The following is a 17,683-nucleotide window of genomic DNA, read 5'->3' as shown; positions in this document are numbered from 1 at the left end:
ATCTTAATCGCATAATTCTATGATATTCCTTCCAGTAACAAATATTAACCTTGTGCGCACCCCACCATCTTGCAAATGTAGCTCTCAATGCTAGATTTGAGGACTAAAATCGATGCTCCTCTAGGATATCCCTTTCAAAATGGCCAAGAAACATATTGACATCGTTAAAGCCATCATAGTAAGGAACCTTACATAGCTCGGTAGATATACAGCGTAACGACTTTGTGAGCCGATTGCATCATAACGTAGAGTCCTCATGTAACCAATTCTGCCAGTTTTCTAACTCTTCATGTGAATCTGATTTGTAGGAACTGTCCTTCTCCCAGCTAATCCTTCCATCTCTAGTGGGATTGATCCAATATTCATTTCACGTAGTTATTTTATATATGTGCTCAATGTCTTCATCTTCATAATAATCACAGGCTAGTTCTGTGTATCGCACACCTTCTGCTAGATCTAATGGAACAATCACTCGAAGATCATTCTTTTCAAATACCATGCTTTTCTTCTTTAAAATAATGATTGTGTTCATGTCGAAGGCCCAATCAATCCCAACAAACATTGGGTATGGATTCTTGTCATCTACTATCTCAATAACCTCAAAATCTGCCATTGCACATGCGCCTTCAATATCTATAGTTTCTCCATGCAAGCAATCCATTGGGATTATCTTTTTTTGGTTTGCCATTCGCAGCTGAATCGATGACCACTGTAACTTAGTTTTCCCCATACCTTCCCAAGTTTTCTTTGGAAGTACGTTAGCATCAGAGCCCAAGTCTAGGATTACTTGGTACATTTCAAAATCACCAATCTGCATTATCAACCGCATCTCCTTACCTATTCTTTTCTTGCTTCGGTTCACCTTATGGACTATGCATTTCTAGTAACGACTTATCCTTTATGGCACAATTATCTATCAGCTCTTGTAGTCCTTCAACTACCTTCTGATCCTGTAATAACTTCATGTAGGTTTGCAGAAATGATTTTAACACTGTGGGATATGAATCCTACGATGGACAAACTTCTTCAGGTTTCTCCTTTTGTGGGACTAGTGGCAGATGATTCTTAGACGTAGAAGCACCTGGATCTATAAAACGTTTTCTTGCCTCCATGAACATTTATTTTTCTCTATGTAAATCAAACCCAACATTCTTCCCATTAGCTCTTTGAAACCATAGACTTGATATTGGTTGTTTACCTTTGACCTTGTCTTCACTAGTGGAAATACCGCTTCACGTGACTATGTTGATATTGGGATCATCTCTGCGTGGCTCGGATCTCATCTTCTGAATATTCTGCATCAGTTGTTGGTTCTTCTTCTCCTTCAACTTCGTTATTAATACTAGGCAATCTTCTATAACATGATCAAATTGCCGACAGTATTGAAAAGAAGGGTGAGTTGGATTTTGATACTTGCACACAAAGTGTCCTGGTTCTCCACAGTTGTAGTAAATGATCTGGCCCCAACCTCTTCCAACTCCTCCTCCTCCTCCTCTTTCCTGTCCTTGGAATCCTCCACGAGTTGCAGGTGAGCCTTGATCGTTTTGCGTGTGGTTTTTAGCCTGCATTCTATACAACGGAGTCATATCCATCATCAATTCATATCTTTGAAATTTCCTTTCATCATGACCAACTGATTTACAAAAATTTATAGAATAGTTTCTTTGGAGACTGTACAAAATTATGTAATAGATAACAATTATCTGTCGAATGTTGTCCCGACACTTGGTAGATGCTACACTAGGTACTTGCACTGGTGCTTGATCTAGTGGAATATTCTGGCTCCAACGGGTTTGGACCCCCCATAGCTATATAATCCCATAATACAAGGCACTGATCTTTATGATGGTCTTCAGTCTTGCACCAAACTTCAGAACGTGTTTTCGATTTAACCTCCTTTCCCTAATTTAGATCCAAAAACTCCACATGCAGGCTTGGTAACTGCGATTGGATCTATTGAACTCCTATATTCATGTCTTGGATTGGCCAAGCTTCTAGTTTCATCGTGATCTCTAATGCTTCAGCCTGAGACCCAATCTTCTGCTGACATAACGACAATCTTAAGTGAGGTAATAGCATAGCTATGTACCATTCCTTACGTTGTTCATATGAAATCTAAAGATTAGCTTGGCTTAGTAAACACTTCAGTCGCTAATTTATATCTAACATAGACTCGTTAACCCTCTGCTTGATCTCCTTTATTTCGGTCACACACTAAGCTTGCAGCTTTGACTTCCTAAATTCAGCATTCAACGCATCCTTTGTCTCAGCTAATGAAGCAGTCAGATGATTCGTTCTATATCCGATGTACTAGGTAAGCGCTATATCCTGTAGTGTTGTAACGAGTTGCGCTTTCTTCATGTCATCATCGTTGACCTGATACGCTTTCCACATAGCTTCTGCAATGAACCAAAATTGATCATGATCCTATGATCCCTGACCCCTGAATATAGTCATTTTCACTGTATTCGCCATACTGAATAGCAGAGGTGGAGGTGGAGATGGAGGCGTAGGTGTATAAGGGGGAGGTGAAGGCAGAGGTGGAGTGGATGGATGTGGAATTCCATAAATATCTTGATCCACTTCTTGCGTCACACCCCTGGGCGTACTAGGGACATTTATTTCTTCTTCACTTCCAGACTCTTCCAATAAAGGACTATATTCACTTCAAAATAATTTGTCTAGATCTACTCAGAACCTCTTTCCACTTCGCGTAGCTCCAGTCTTACCTCTCTTAAACATTAATGTAAAGGAATAACCCCTTTTTCACACAACAATATTTTAATCCAGGTCTTTAGCTATTTTAGGTACTTACCTCTCAGACCTTTGAAGAATTGGCATTCAGCTTCGCTATAAGACACAGATGTATTGATTTCAAATTCAGTGATGAAACCACCCAAGATACTATCAATCCTATAGTCAACAACCCTTGCAACCTTATAATCAGATCCTTCAAGATGTTTGACTAATTTTGGAGTCCACACAATAGGATCATCGTGCTTTCAAGCAGGTTCGCTATTCGCTAATTTGGACAGCCACTCATGTAATTTTCAAGGGAACGTCAAAAATAAAAATTCATGTACTTCTTTGTAGAGATATTTTTGTAATCACCTTTCTTTTGGAAAGCACAGATTCCAATTCTCTTGAGCTGCGAACTCGTGAAAATTCTGATCTATCCACTTCTCGATTTCTTTCTAATTAGTTGGTATCCATAGATGCCACAACACACATCCCTCAGATAGATCTCGGTCCTGACAACAAAACCATTCATTAGTTTGAGGGGGCTTAGATCCAAGCTCAAACTTAGCTGCACTAACCAATGAAACCCTACACTACCGACCCTTTCAGCAACAACCCGCTTAACATAGGTTGCAATCTCACCTGAGGTAGTATTGGGGGATGCTAGAACCGAGTTTCTACATCCAAAAGGCTATGTGATGTGGGAGTAAGGCATTTCTTCAGTTTAAGGCTTGATTTGACCTTCGCGAACCCTTATCCTCAAAATCCCCAAACTTAAAGAAATTTCCAATTAAATAGAGTTATGAGCTTCACCTAAGGGTCTAATCATGCATAAAATAACATATAACAATAGATCCAGATCTTCGTGGTGTAATTAAGACAATCTTACAGATAAATGTAATTCAACTGAGCATAAATATAGAAAACACATAAGTATATAGTTCAAACATAGAATTGATACAAATACTCTTTATTATTCTAGATCTTCAATACATATACTTTTCATACCTTGTGCACAAAGCTACAGGGGCCTGCGCACTCAGTTGCAGACTTACCAAGGTCTCCATGCACACAGCAACAAGATCCTTCCCCTTCGCCTAAATATAAAAAAGAACAATTCAGACTCTAAGAATCAACCATTCATTGAATTAGCTTAACTTAACTTCCTAATGACTCCCTTTTATAGTGTTTACATTACATTACCATGGCTCGCGAACCATGGGCAGAGCTTAATACAACTCATCCCTTTACAAAATAAGGGGTTTTGACTTGCCTAAAATCGCCTTTGACTCTTAGCAACCTACGCTACTCGCACTCTGCTCCTCAAAATGCGGAATCTTTACAATATCTTATCAAAATTTGACTTAAGACTTAGCAAAACTTGACCTTGGGGGACCTTGTCCCAATAGGGGGTGTCTTTTTGAGCTATAACAAATTCCCCCTCATGTATGAGGTAAGAAGAGAATATGATTGCCGAAATACATTACAATAAGTAAACTAGTGAGAGAGGAAGGAAGATATCATAGAGAAGAGACCTATAGAAACTCAAAAGTATAGTCAGATACATAGAGAAGTACATCCACGTGGTAGGAATACCATTAATTGGAACTGAGAGAATATAGCATATATTCCCACACAACATATTGTGGACTAATGTCATCAAGGACTAATCATGATATAATGTAGATCTCTGACATAGTAGCTATTAGTAGGGATGGACATTGATGTGAGTTCCCTAATGATGGCCTTCAAAGTACATAATATATTATCCAATCATCGCTTGGGAGAGGCAATGGTCAGGAGTGAAGTAGCCCCGATTCCCCAAGGTCTTTGACTCACACCTTAATGGTATGACTCGACTACATGTGAATGAATGAGATCATGTCAAGCATGCAACAAGACTATTTGATTACCAAGCATTGATGTATCTCGTTAACAAACACGAGGGAGACCACCAATAAGGAAAATTGTTTCCAAGGTACCTAGTACAATCTACAAAGTGAAAATGGATGTGATGAATTCTAGCACTCTATAAAATCAGTCTACATGGGCTAACGGTGAAAACCGAACGCAAACCGCAAAGAAACCTGTCACTGATGACTACAAGCTCTAAGGTACTAGTCTGTTTCTAGATATACATTGTAGATAAGGTGTTGAAGTCGATGGAAAAAGATATGTTGAAGGAGGGATTTAATGTATCATCCATCATAAACAAAAAATTGACACCAAGATAATGTATCTGATGAAAGAAAATGAAGAAGTGATGTACAACTGACACATGGATGGCGAAAACAAAAGGTATAATGATATGTGAAGATGACTGACTCTTGATTGAGACTATCCTTGAATATATAATGACATGACATAATAGTGAACTTGGCATCATAGACTAAATATTACTGATAGACATGATGGTGACACAGGAGGCATAAAAAAATCCCATAGATTGGAAGGGTATATAATTGGGTGAGATACTGACTCAAGCAACATAGTGACTCAACTCAAGATAAAGGTGTGGTTCAAAATTCTAAAAAAACTAACTGTAACATTATGAAATCAAACAAGTTCCATGTTCAAGGGTGACATACAACAACCAAGATAAAGACATGATAATGAAACCCCCCCCCCCCCCCCCCCCAACCCCCCCCCCCCCCCAACCCCCCTTTTGTATAGTGTATCCCCTTCATATTTTAATGAGCATGAAAAAGAAGACAAGTAAGCTCAATAGGTTCCTTTTTTGTAAAGTTTATACCAAGGCTAAAAAGAGATAAAAGTACACTCATGAGCTTCTCAAGGTTTAAAAACATTGAGAATGGACAAGAGATCACTCACTGAATTTAAATTTAACTAACAAGCATAAAAATACGGAAACAACTCGACATTTTCATATAGGTTTTATGAGCATGAAAATATGGTAGAAAAATAAGCTCAAAATTTTCATGGGTTTAATGAGTCATGAAAAGAAGATCAAACTAGACTTGATATTTTCGTATAGATTTAACAAGCACGAAAATACAACGAAAGGAGCTCGAGATGTTCATTGTTTAGCAAGAATAAAAGGATGGACAAAAGGAATCTCATTTCATATAGATGAATGGTATAATGGCATGCATCTTGTTTCTAGGGGTAATGATGGAACCAACCTAAGTAAAGAAAGAAGCAGTGGCAAAGTGTCTAGCTATAGAAATCTACTCATCACAACAGTCTTTCTAAAAGGTGATGGTTATGAGATGGATCCAAGGCTAATGCAAAGGAAAAAGGTTGAGCACGTCTGCAATTCTGAAAAGTGAAATGAGAAACAGCTTTGGCACGAAAACATCTAGTAGGACGTTGTGAACCATGAGCATATGCGACCATAAAGCAACATGACAAAAAGTGTGGGGACCCCCTATAGAATGATAGTCAGAAATGATAGAAAAAGAGAGGCATGAGACTCAAATTAGGTGTCATGGAAGGTAATAAAGAGGATCCTTGAACCTATGAACAACTACAACATGGAGACCAAAATGGAAATTGGGTGCTACTCTAGGGTTCCCATGGAGGGTAGGGTCTACTGCACAAGTTACGATGTGCATAAAGGAGTGGTTAATGCTGCAAGCTGGTGGGGTGGGTCCTATGCTAAGCTAAAACAAAGACATAAATGACCAACAATGTAATGAAAAGGTTGGTGAATCTTAGTCCTATATGCCTAGTTCAGTGATATACCTCAATATAATAATGGAAAAGAAGGATTTTTTTTGTTTTTTGTTTTTAACTTTATATACATATGTACAAAGCATGGCACAGTCTGATAGGTTATATAATGTAACTCATGTGCATTTTTCATAAACATATGGCACGTGATTATGGAGCCATGCTACATCTAATTAAAGTTCCATGTTCCTAAAGGTTCATGATTTCAGGGATGGCCTAAAACCATATCATTATCAGGAATAGACCAAGGACATAAAGGATGAATTATCTCATGAGTTATGACAAATTCTTGATAATGATGATTAGGACATGAATAGGGTATGAGACACCTGTCAATGGGAGAAGGTAAAGTGGATGATCTAGTGGAAATTTTAGTACTATAAATCTCAACTTGATTCAGTCCAAGGATGGTACTTCATTAGATGATGTGGGAAATTCCCCTTGGATCAGTTCAATATTTTCAGTGACAATCTCCATCATTTCTAGTTGTGAGAGAGTAGAAGCATCATGAGGAATAGTCTCCCTTATCTTGTCTTGTGAAGCCATGACCTCTAAGATGACCTTATCTGAAAGAAGCTTAATATTAAGGGAGTCATGTGAAAATGATTGAGTGATGGCATATATGGAAAAGGATCCTGATCAAATTCCATATTAGGATGGGTTTTTTGACCAATGTCATCAAGTGGTGGTGGAACCATTGAAGAGGTGATTAATTCCACAAAATGTGGCATTGTGTTTCCATGAGATTCATCTTCTGTAGGAATTTGCTAAGGATCAAGAGGTCCAAGGGATTCACTAGTGACGAAAGAGATCATGTTAAATGTGGAAGTAAATGGACATGGGTAAGATGGGGCAAGGGGAAATGTGCCCATCAATGAGGAGTCTTTGAATATTCCTCCTCTCATACCCTCTTCAAGAGTGGAAGGGTCACCTACAAAGGGGACTAACATACTATCTTGAAATTGAAGATTGGTCTTAGAAAAGTCTAGCTGGTGGATACTGACTATTTTACCCTCATGTGGAAACATCATGATGTGGAAGATTGATGAAATGAGAATGGTCATAGCGTAGAACCAAATTTTCCTAAGGAGGAGGTTATAATATAATGGTGCAACAATGACCTCAACCTCAATAGGGATTTTATTTCGTCCTAACTCAATAGGAAAAGCTTAAAAAACCCCTTGAGGCTGCAAGGTGTGCCCATCAGAGGCTTTCAAGTTTGATCTAGTTGTAGATAAAGTGGGAGAACTGAGATATTTTCAACACTGTGATAACATTATATAATTCGATGGCCCCTTATCCAAGACTTTCCTATGAACACATTTTCCAAAAACATGGACCATTATTTGGAAGGCCACATGATGTGGAAGATGGGGTTCCCAAAGATATGGATCAAAGGTCATAATATTTGAGTCTAAGGGATCCACCCCACTAATAGAAAATAAAATAACCTTGTGTTTCATTTGGAAAATTTGCAACACTCATAATGCAGACATATTAGTTGGAGCTTGGACCATATCCTCAACAATACTATAATTGTGAGAAACTTTTCCATTAGGACTGTGTGTAGTCTTCCAAAGGGCACCATCAAGAAGGTGCAACACAATGTTCAATGATGGCTTATCGAAATGAAGTTGACCATACTATATAGGTTGGTTCATGAGATCTGAGGCAAAAGTATTGCTCTGAGAATTCTTGTAATTATGAGCTCTGGTTTGTAAATGGATGCCTAACTTAACCATAAATATATCTTGCATTGAAGGTGAAGAATTAGAAGATTTGCCCCTGCTCTCTTATTTCTAAGGTGGTAAAGGATTTGCAACCATGTTTTGTTGTTTGGTCGGAAAAGGATTCCTCAAGACAACTTGTTGATGAGTAGTTTTCTACAAGAAATATCAGTGAATCTTATCCATCTAGGTAACTCATGAGTAAGATGTTCATTTCCACAAATCTTGTAGGGCAAGTGATTCTTCTTCTTCTTCTCTTTGGTACCACTCTCAGTATTATATTGTGTTTTCTATGCCCCTTATTCCTTAAATGAATTCTTTGACTTATTCCTTTTCCTTTTACCTCCTGTTTGTTGAGGATTCATATTCAAGGTGAATTGAACAAAATTTACCTTGAAGGTGGGAACATGGTCATGAAGAGTTTTTGTAGTAGGATGACTAGCTGAAGCACTAGAAGAGATGTTCAGTTGGCCCATCTGAAAGGATACTTATGTTTCCATATGATACAGATCCCATGAATCCATCTGCATGTGTTTCGAGATTTTAGGTTGACAAACCAGTCAATGGTTTAGGAGCATTTGGAATGCAATGATACAAGGTGCCCAACAAATAATAGATCAAATCAAGTTGATGGGAACACAAGATTTATTTCTCTTCGGTTTGGGCTCCACCCTTTGCCACATATTCAGTAATTTTAGGAGATAAATATTTAATAAACCACTCACTAAGTACTTCATTGGGATGTTTGATTTGGAGAAAAGCTCATCATCTCCTACACTCACGAATATGATCAGAAATGAGTTTGGAGTTACCATGATGGAAGCTACTGAGGATTTATGTACTAGCCTCGTATCTAACAATAAATTTATAGTAATTAACAAATGTCTATGCCAAAGATAGGAAAGTGTCATAAGTGACAGATTCAAGATCAATATACCACTTGGCAACATCACATGTGAGAGTCTTTTGAAAAAGGCATAGTCTAATACTATCATCCATAAAATTGTTGGATGAACACCATAGATGATAAGTGGTGATATGAGATGCAATTTTTTCTCCAGGCTTACCATTGATTTTTGGAATGTCCCGTAGCATTTTATGTGGAACATGCGGCCATGCAGGATTATATCGTATGGGGTCATTCATCAACTTAGAAATATTAGGAAAAGCTAGAGTGTCCAAGAAAGAAGATGTGAACGAAGCTTGGGGGTGGGGGTAGAGGCCCCTTGTGACCCGAGTGGATGAGGTTCGCCTCCCATAACATTGTTTCTAGTATAAGGGATGGTCATGGGAGTGCTTTGGCTATAGTCATATGTTCCAATTCCCATGTAAAATTTTGATTAGTTATTTCCCCTAGGGTAAGTTGTCCTAGTGGAAAAAGGATTCCTAAGAGGTTGTTGAGCTCTTAGACCATAAGGGGATCCAAAGGGGTTATTGAAAGGATTAAGACCCCATGGATTATACATGCGAAAAGTTTTTCCCCCCTAGAGGCATTCCAAGGATCAAATGTATGACTCTAGAATGTAGATCCTCCAATCGATTGACTCCTAAGAGGATTGGTGAACCCACTAAAAATTAACGCACCTCTAGCACTACTAGAGGATGACATGGATACACTAAAAGTGGTCCAACCAAAGGGAAATCCATTAATTGGAATTTCCATACTTCCTACTGAGATACATGAACCCATCGTGGGACCCGTTAACCTGGATGTGAAAGAGAATTTAGAATCTCCAACAATGGACAAAGGGATATTAGATGAAATGGAATTAGAACCTCCACTCATCGTGAATAGAGATGTAAAGGTCGCTGATGTAGAGGCACCCATATGGGGTGTGTTAAATGGTGGAACTCCACTAAGATTCTACGATAATGAGGAGAAAGAGTCATTAGAACATCTCCTTTGGAAGGAATTCGTGGCCAAAGGAACATATGTAGATGTGACCCATGGAAGACCATCAGTCACTGTAGGTCTAGACACAATGAGTTCCAACACAAAAGAATTAACGTTATCCATGAATAACTCATGTAAAGGACTACGTGAAGATCTAGATAAGCCAATATCTCCACCTAAGGATTTGGGTTTAGAGGTAGGATGATGAGGTGGAAAACCTTGGTCAACCACTCTATGAATGAAAGGTTCAAGCCTTTGAGTAACACCCAAAGTTTCCCCAGACATAAATGTACCTATGTTGGAATTAAGTCTATGTCTATGAGTAGGTGAACCTACCTCATAGGGGGCAAGGGCCACAAGTCTACGAGAACAACAAAAACAAAAATATGCCACAGTGGCTGCCAAAGCTTACAAAACCATGATTGAATAAAAGTCATAAGGCCATATTTACAAGAGAGAAAACAACACACCCTAAAAAGATCCTAAAGGTACAAACCAAGTAAACCAGAGTCGGAAAGGGATCCTCATCCTCCGACCACTAGAGCCCACTTAACCAATGCATGGTTTAATAATGAGGAAATGGTTGGGACAATTATAATAGGTACCTTCCTAATGGTCCAACGTAGGATCAAGTGCTATTATGAGTCATGGAGAAACCCCCCCCCCCCCCCATGTGAACTGAGTAATTTTGCCTGAAATCCACCCTAAGTACAACAAGGATTGCCTCCCTCACTGTCACATATGATAGTATCCTAATAAAGGCCACTAAGGTTACTGCCACCAAAAACATGTCTTAGGAGGAAAATTGTTAGCTAGAACTACACGCAAGGGTAGGGTATCAGGCCCAAAGCCTCCCAAAGTATACCCCCATGAGTATAATATAGTTCCTGGATATAATCGCCACCAATTCCAAAAAAAATTGGAGGTCCTAATGTGGCCTAGTGCTTAACCTTTGTATTAGAAGGGATTCCCAAATTGTGCCACTAAAAGTGGATTTACACACCCTATCTCAAGATTCTATGTTTGTTTTATGGTCTTGGGTAAGTTAACCTCACTTTTGCATCCCAATATCTACGCTATCTAATGTCGGACTAATACAAAGGAAATAGAAATTTGTTGAATTAATTTTATTAATTGTGTTGATTTTAATGGTTTTTCATTAATTCAATGGTTATGGATGAAACTATGATGATTTTATGACTCAATTGATTCAACTAAACAATGCAAAGATATGCAAATGCATGAGTTTAGTTTCGATGAATTTTACCTAGAGTAAAGAAGAGATATTTTATTTTTAGAATGAAACCATGCACATTTTTTAGAAAATCAAATTAGTAAATTGATCCCTTCCAATTTTCTTTAGAAAAATTCTCAGGCCAAAGCACATTCACTATTAAAAAACATCCCTTATACTATTTTCCATACATAATGTTCTAGCAAAGGCATTCTCACATATCATTTCAATATGTCAATTATTAATTTAATCCTTAATCCTTTAGTGTAACATCACTAATTTATTTTAGAAAATGAAATTCAACCATGAAAATCCATGAAACTTGACTCCCAGGTGATTTTGTATGGACACGATGAATTCTTGATTGCAACACATTTTGTAATAAACCTTATGAGACACATGATGAACATATGACACCAAAAATTGGTAGACCATTAGTCTTAGCAACCACACCCTTTTGAGCATAGTGGCTCATTACTAAACTTTTGGATAATATTATTTTATATAATTTAGAAACAAAAATCAATCAACTAGGATATCAAATTCTATGAATTATTTCTTATAGAGTTTAGAAACCTAAAATTTATGTTATGCTCTTAACTTGCAAAATGATACCCAAATAGAGAATATGCAAAGAAAAGATACCCAGAACACAGAATAGCAATGATTTTATTATTCAGAGAGTAATGTTCGCTTGCCTCTTCGAGGGGGCAACCTCCAATAGAGCAGATCTCGACTACAAAATAAGACACAATGCTCCTCGCAGGGAGTCTCTATCCTTTATATATGACTCATACACGCAATACCACGGGCCAATACCATGGGTTTTATTAATACCATCTATCTAATACTACGGATCATTTGCAACTAACTGTGGTCCTGTTGTTGGGAAAAGTATCCAATACGGAATGACCCTATCCCACTATAAGGGTGAGAGATCCTTAGCAACAATCAAAGCAAAGCTATCTAAGATTACTTCTTTATGAGATGCAAAAGAGGAAAGAAAGAGATCCACTCACTGATGTCTTTCGCGAATGGTTGATCCAATCTTCTCTCCTTGCTGCTTGCTCCCAGCTCCTTGTCTTCTCACGGGCCCAGCTACACCAAGATCCTGCAAACAAGACAGAAAGGGAAACTACAAGAAGCATGCATTCGTAATTGATTCAAGGATTAGAATAAATCAAATACGCAAGTAAAACAATACATCATTGAAACACATGCGAATAGAAGAACCTCAAATGCTTTATTAATGGAAGAAAGTAAGGTTCAGGTGGTGATACAACCATAAGAGGCCCAATCCAGCATCACCTTCCCAACGGAAAGAAATCTCCTCTTCACCTCCTTCAAGCAATCACCCAATAATTCCAACTGTAAACCAACAGCAATTCTTTGCACAAAATTCTGGCCTCTAGATCCCATGGGATGAGATCCTTATATAGAGTTTTGGAGAGAAGATGAGTCAGCTTGATGTGTGACTAGTGTCCTTTTCAACTCCAGTTGTTCTTTAGTTCTTGAGTCCACTTGGAGATCCTACCTTCCACTTGGAGTTTTAGAACCTCTTACTCATCACTAGGCGAATCCTTTGATCCAAGTGTCATTTTGGAAGCTTCCTGGGCACTGACACATTGAGGAAAGATTCCTCCACATGTCCAAACTCGCTCAGCATAGGTAGCCTTTGTTGAAGTTGACATTCAGCGCAGGTACACCATGGAGTAGTTGACATTCAGCGTAGATGCTCAGTGGAGCAGTTGACATGATCCAGAATTGACTTGTTTTTGAGTGTTTTTAGTGGAGAACTGATTTGAATTGCTGTGGTTTGCTGACCTTGTTCCTCCAGGGGTAGGAACAACATGTTTAGGGACTTTGGATCCCTTAGATTATTGACATTTCATGCTTCATGCTATAAGGCACAAAAATGTCTGTAACAGTTGCCCCCTAAAGTATGAGGTCATTTATCGGGTGAAATGCTTTATCAGGAGGATCCGAAGTTCATTCAATCACCGGGAGGTGACCTGTAATAAGATACAATACAATACATTATTTTTTATACTGCTTTCATGATCTAGCTGAGGCGGGCATTTCCCATGCTCAGCTTTATAAATACATTTTTTGCACATAGAAGAGACGACCGTCTGATGGTAGACTGATAATTCTCTGCTGAAATTATCATCCTTTGAGTAGGATGATCATCTACTGCACATGTCAATGTATTTATTCCCTGAATATATATCACAGCCCGGATGGATGAAACTAGATCCGGGGTCTTCAAACTCGTCCGATCTTCACTCTAAGTACAAGTCGATCCATGTGAGAATTTCTTGGAGTCGAACATGGAAAGACATCGCTTGATTACCAGTCAATAATGTAAACAGTTAACAAGCACGAGAGGAATCACCGATAATGATGATGACCCTCAAGGTACTGCAGTGCAATTCACGTGGTGTGAATATAGGACTTAGCGTCGAACACCACGCAAAATCTCCTGGTCGAAGGTCATTGATGTATACCTGTCGCCGGAAGTGAGAAACTTGCCATTGAGGTATGCAAGCTTCAAAGTACTGGGGGGGTGTTCCTAGATCAACTTCTTGGATAATGAGTTGATGTCGACAAGAAGCAATCCGTCAAAGGAGGGCCTTAATGAATCCCACATCAGTGACACGGAACGGAGCTAATGATTGTGATGAAGGTGAAAACGATATGTGAAATATGATTCAGGGTGGCGGTCATGAAAGGATGAAAGATGATGTATGGCAGTGGATGGGACACGGTTGACTTTTCCTGAACGACATCTCTTGAACACATAACGACACTGATGTGATGGATCGGTAGCATTACCCCAAATGTGGATGGTATGGCGAGACCATGGTGATGAGACCAGTGAATGAAACAACCCAACCCGGTGTGGTACGGAGGCAAAAGTGTCATGTTCAAGAGCGACTTGCTACCATTAAGCTTTGAGATTCTCCCAATTTTTCCCCAGTCATTTCTGACCAGTACCTCTTTACTTTTGTCAAGATTGAGGAGGATAACATATGCTTGTTCTATAACCTGCCCTTCGGGCAAGCCCATCGCTATGTTTTAACGAGCCTAGCGATAGGGAAACTCGTTCTCGTCTAAAGACAAGTTTGTCGCTATTTAATGTATTTAACGAGTCTAGCGACAAAGACAACTCGGTCCTTTTCATTTTTAGAGAGTCTAAAAAGGTACGTAAAGTCAACTCCAGAGGTCCTTTTTCGTCATTTAATCCCTTAAGTCCGAAAAAGTATAAAACAATACAGAAGGGATGAATGTTCGATAGTTTTATCGAGCCGAACTAGACAAGCACTCGATCTTTTTGTGCAATAATCCCTCAGGTCCAAAAAGATTAAAATCTAGAGGAGGGATAGCTCTTCCGGTCCTTTTAACGAGCTGGAAGGCCAAAACTCGGCAAACTTTTCATATTTTACGAGTCAGTGAAAAGAGCTCAAAGAAGACTCGTATTTTGAGGAACGAGTGATAAACAGGGATAGCAGCAGATTCCAGGTACATGTTGGAATTTTCCAATCACGGCAATGTCACAAGGATGGCTAGATGAAATCACTCTTCGCAGCTGTTCCCCAAAATAGGTAAACAATCAAGTGGATGTGAATGATCGGCCAAATGAAAAGTGGAGGTGACGGTGCAAACACGACCAAGGTTTTTATGGCTGATGAATTTACGGTCTCAAATGGTTATTTACCGGTTCATTTTTTCTGGATGAGCTTGAACTCTGGGGGGAAGCTTGCTCACAGGTGCATTTATTTTTTAACGAGCATGAACTTTTGCTAAAACTGCTCGGTTTTGCATTTATTTTTTAACGAGCATGAACTTTGCCAAAACTGCTCATTTTATAAGTTTGCATGCCCCCAGCATAATAACACAAATCGAGGTGCATGCCCCCCAAGCTTCATTGCATTCAACTCGGTGGTTGGAATGAAGGTTTACCTTTGAGATTTGGAAAGGGGGTTTGTTTCATTTTTTAATGAGGTTGAAACAGTAAAAGAACTATCCTCCTGACTCCTTGTTTCATTTTTTAACGAGGTTGACACGAGATAAGAACCGTCCTCGGAGCCCTCTGCATTTACAGTATTTCCATTAGGGCGATGATCCATGCTGACAAAATGTTTAGGAATCTTCCGAATCCATTAGATATAGAAGATTTCATTTTGTAGGTTTCCACTGTGGCCACTTCCGCCAGATTACTTGGAGGTGGTAGGGCAAAAGTACCCATTAAGGCAGGGTCTTTTAGGAGACCTACTCCAATATTTTGAAGCGAATGATTGCTTCCATGGATCACTGGGGTGCTTCCTGTAACTTGCGAACTGTCGGGGAGGAAAGTTTGTTGGTTGACGACTGTAATTCCTCCTTGAAAGGGAAATACAATCTTCCTGAAGTAGGTCGACACAACTGCGGCCATGGCATATATCCAGGGCCTTCCCAGTAGGATGTTGTAATCGAGGTTTCCATCGATTACTTCAACATCAACTTCTACTGTTTTGCCCCCTAGTTCAACTTGCAAGTTACTTAAAATCCCGTATGGAGTGTATGATCGTCCATCAAATGCTTTTAACGTCGTTGACGATTTCGACAAGGGTGGTGAGCCTAAATTTTTCCAGCAACTCATCGACATAAGACATGTAGATGCCCCCTCATTAATAATTGTTCGATGAACAGTTTTGTTGAGGGCTTTCACTTGAATAAGGAAAGCTAGTTGAGCTGGTAACTGAGGGTCATATCCTTTATGATCAAAGGCCACAAGATTGGAATCCATTGGGCCAATCCCACCTATTGTTGATAATAAAGTTTGCTCTTGGGAGGGGCAATTTTGTTGTACCTGAGGTGTCGACATAGTGGACGGAGATTGGGCTAGGTCCTCTACTATATTATAATTCTGTGCTACTTTTGCACGAGGATTAAATGTCGATTTGTGTACTACTCCCTTTGATGACTTTATCATTTGCTCAGGAACGATGGGTGGCACAACTTCGGTCAAAGTTGTCGTCAAACTACTAGGTTGTTCATCAGCCTTGTTATTCGACCGCTGTGGATTCCCGTAACCTTTATTCCTTGTCAAAGCATCATTCTGCTGCTTTGATACGGACAACATAAGCACTTGGGATCAGGAAGCATTTTTATTAGCAACCAGATTTTGACCTGGATTAGGAAACGGATCAGTCAATACTGCTGGGGTTTTTGAACTCTTAAAGAGTTTCTTAACTTCAGCTATATGTGGACAATCTTTTGTCCAATGATCCTCATCGCATATATGACACCCTGCCGGGGGTTTCCTTTTTCTCCCTTTCTTTTTCTTCTTGCCCCCTGGTTGCTTCAGTTGTTTGCCCTTGTCGGTCGACATGGCATTTACTTCCGAGGCAAGAAGTTCCTCATTTGCATTTTGACTAGAAATTTTGTGTTTGCCAATCACGCCATCGCTGGCGTGAGAGTCATTGTTTGATTTAGGAGGAGGAGGAATTGAGAATTCTGGTCTAGGGGCGTCAGGTATTTTGTCGTAGAGCGTGCCGGACTGAGTATAGACCAAGTCCAGATATTGCGCACGAGCGATAACCTGCTCTTCCGTTACGACTCCTCCCTTTGCCACATCTTCCGTGATGGCAGGAAGTAATGACTTGATAAACCATTCAGCTAATAGCTGATCGGGAACGTATGTTTTTACCATCCTACGACGACGTCGCCACTCATGTATATGATCAGATATGTGGGTGGTGGTCGTCTGTTTGAAGTTGGTAAGGAGTTCTGTTCCCGTTTCATACCTTATCGGTAATTGAAAATGGGTTAAAAAGGTTGTGGCTAAGGTACTGAAGTTGTCGAACGAAGCTCTAGGCAATTCAATATACCATTTTTCCGCTGGACCCGTTAACGTCCTCTGAAAGAGGCGAAGTCTTATCGAATCATCATTCAGGGTGTTTTATGAACACCATAGATGGAATGTCATCACATGATTCGACGGGTCTTCACCTGGATTTCTATTAAATTTAGGAATGTCCGACGGAAGTTTATGCAGAATCGCTGGCCACCAAGGGGCATAAGCAATTGGATCATTAGTCAGCCGGTTTAGATCTGGTAATTCTAGAGTTGCTACAAAGGGCAACTGTTGGTTCAGGTTAGGCGAAGCATATCCAGGATAAGATGGTATCGCCTGAGCAATGGGTCTTTGCAGACCAGCATAATGCTGACAACTTTGACAAGGTTGATGGGCATAACCATTATAGCATGGTTGCCCATTACTTACAAAGACTTGTTGCTCAGGTCCTTGATATGATTGCTGGAATGGCGGTTGTTGAGATTGAACCAGCTCTGGTTGTTGGACCATTTGCTGTTGACCAATACTGGATGATTGACCAAGATGAGGAGTCACAG

The sequence above is a fragment of the Pinus tabuliformis genome, chromosome 2_1, assembly GCF_031772625.1.
Source record: "Pinus tabuliformis cultivar Carrire ecotype Pingquan chromosome 2_1, CPIR1, whole genome shotgun sequence".
Classification (NCBI taxonomy): domain Eukaryota; kingdom Viridiplantae; phylum Streptophyta; class Pinopsida; order Pinales; family Pinaceae; genus Pinus; species Pinus tabuliformis.
Note: the sequence above shows the minus strand (reverse complement) of the source record.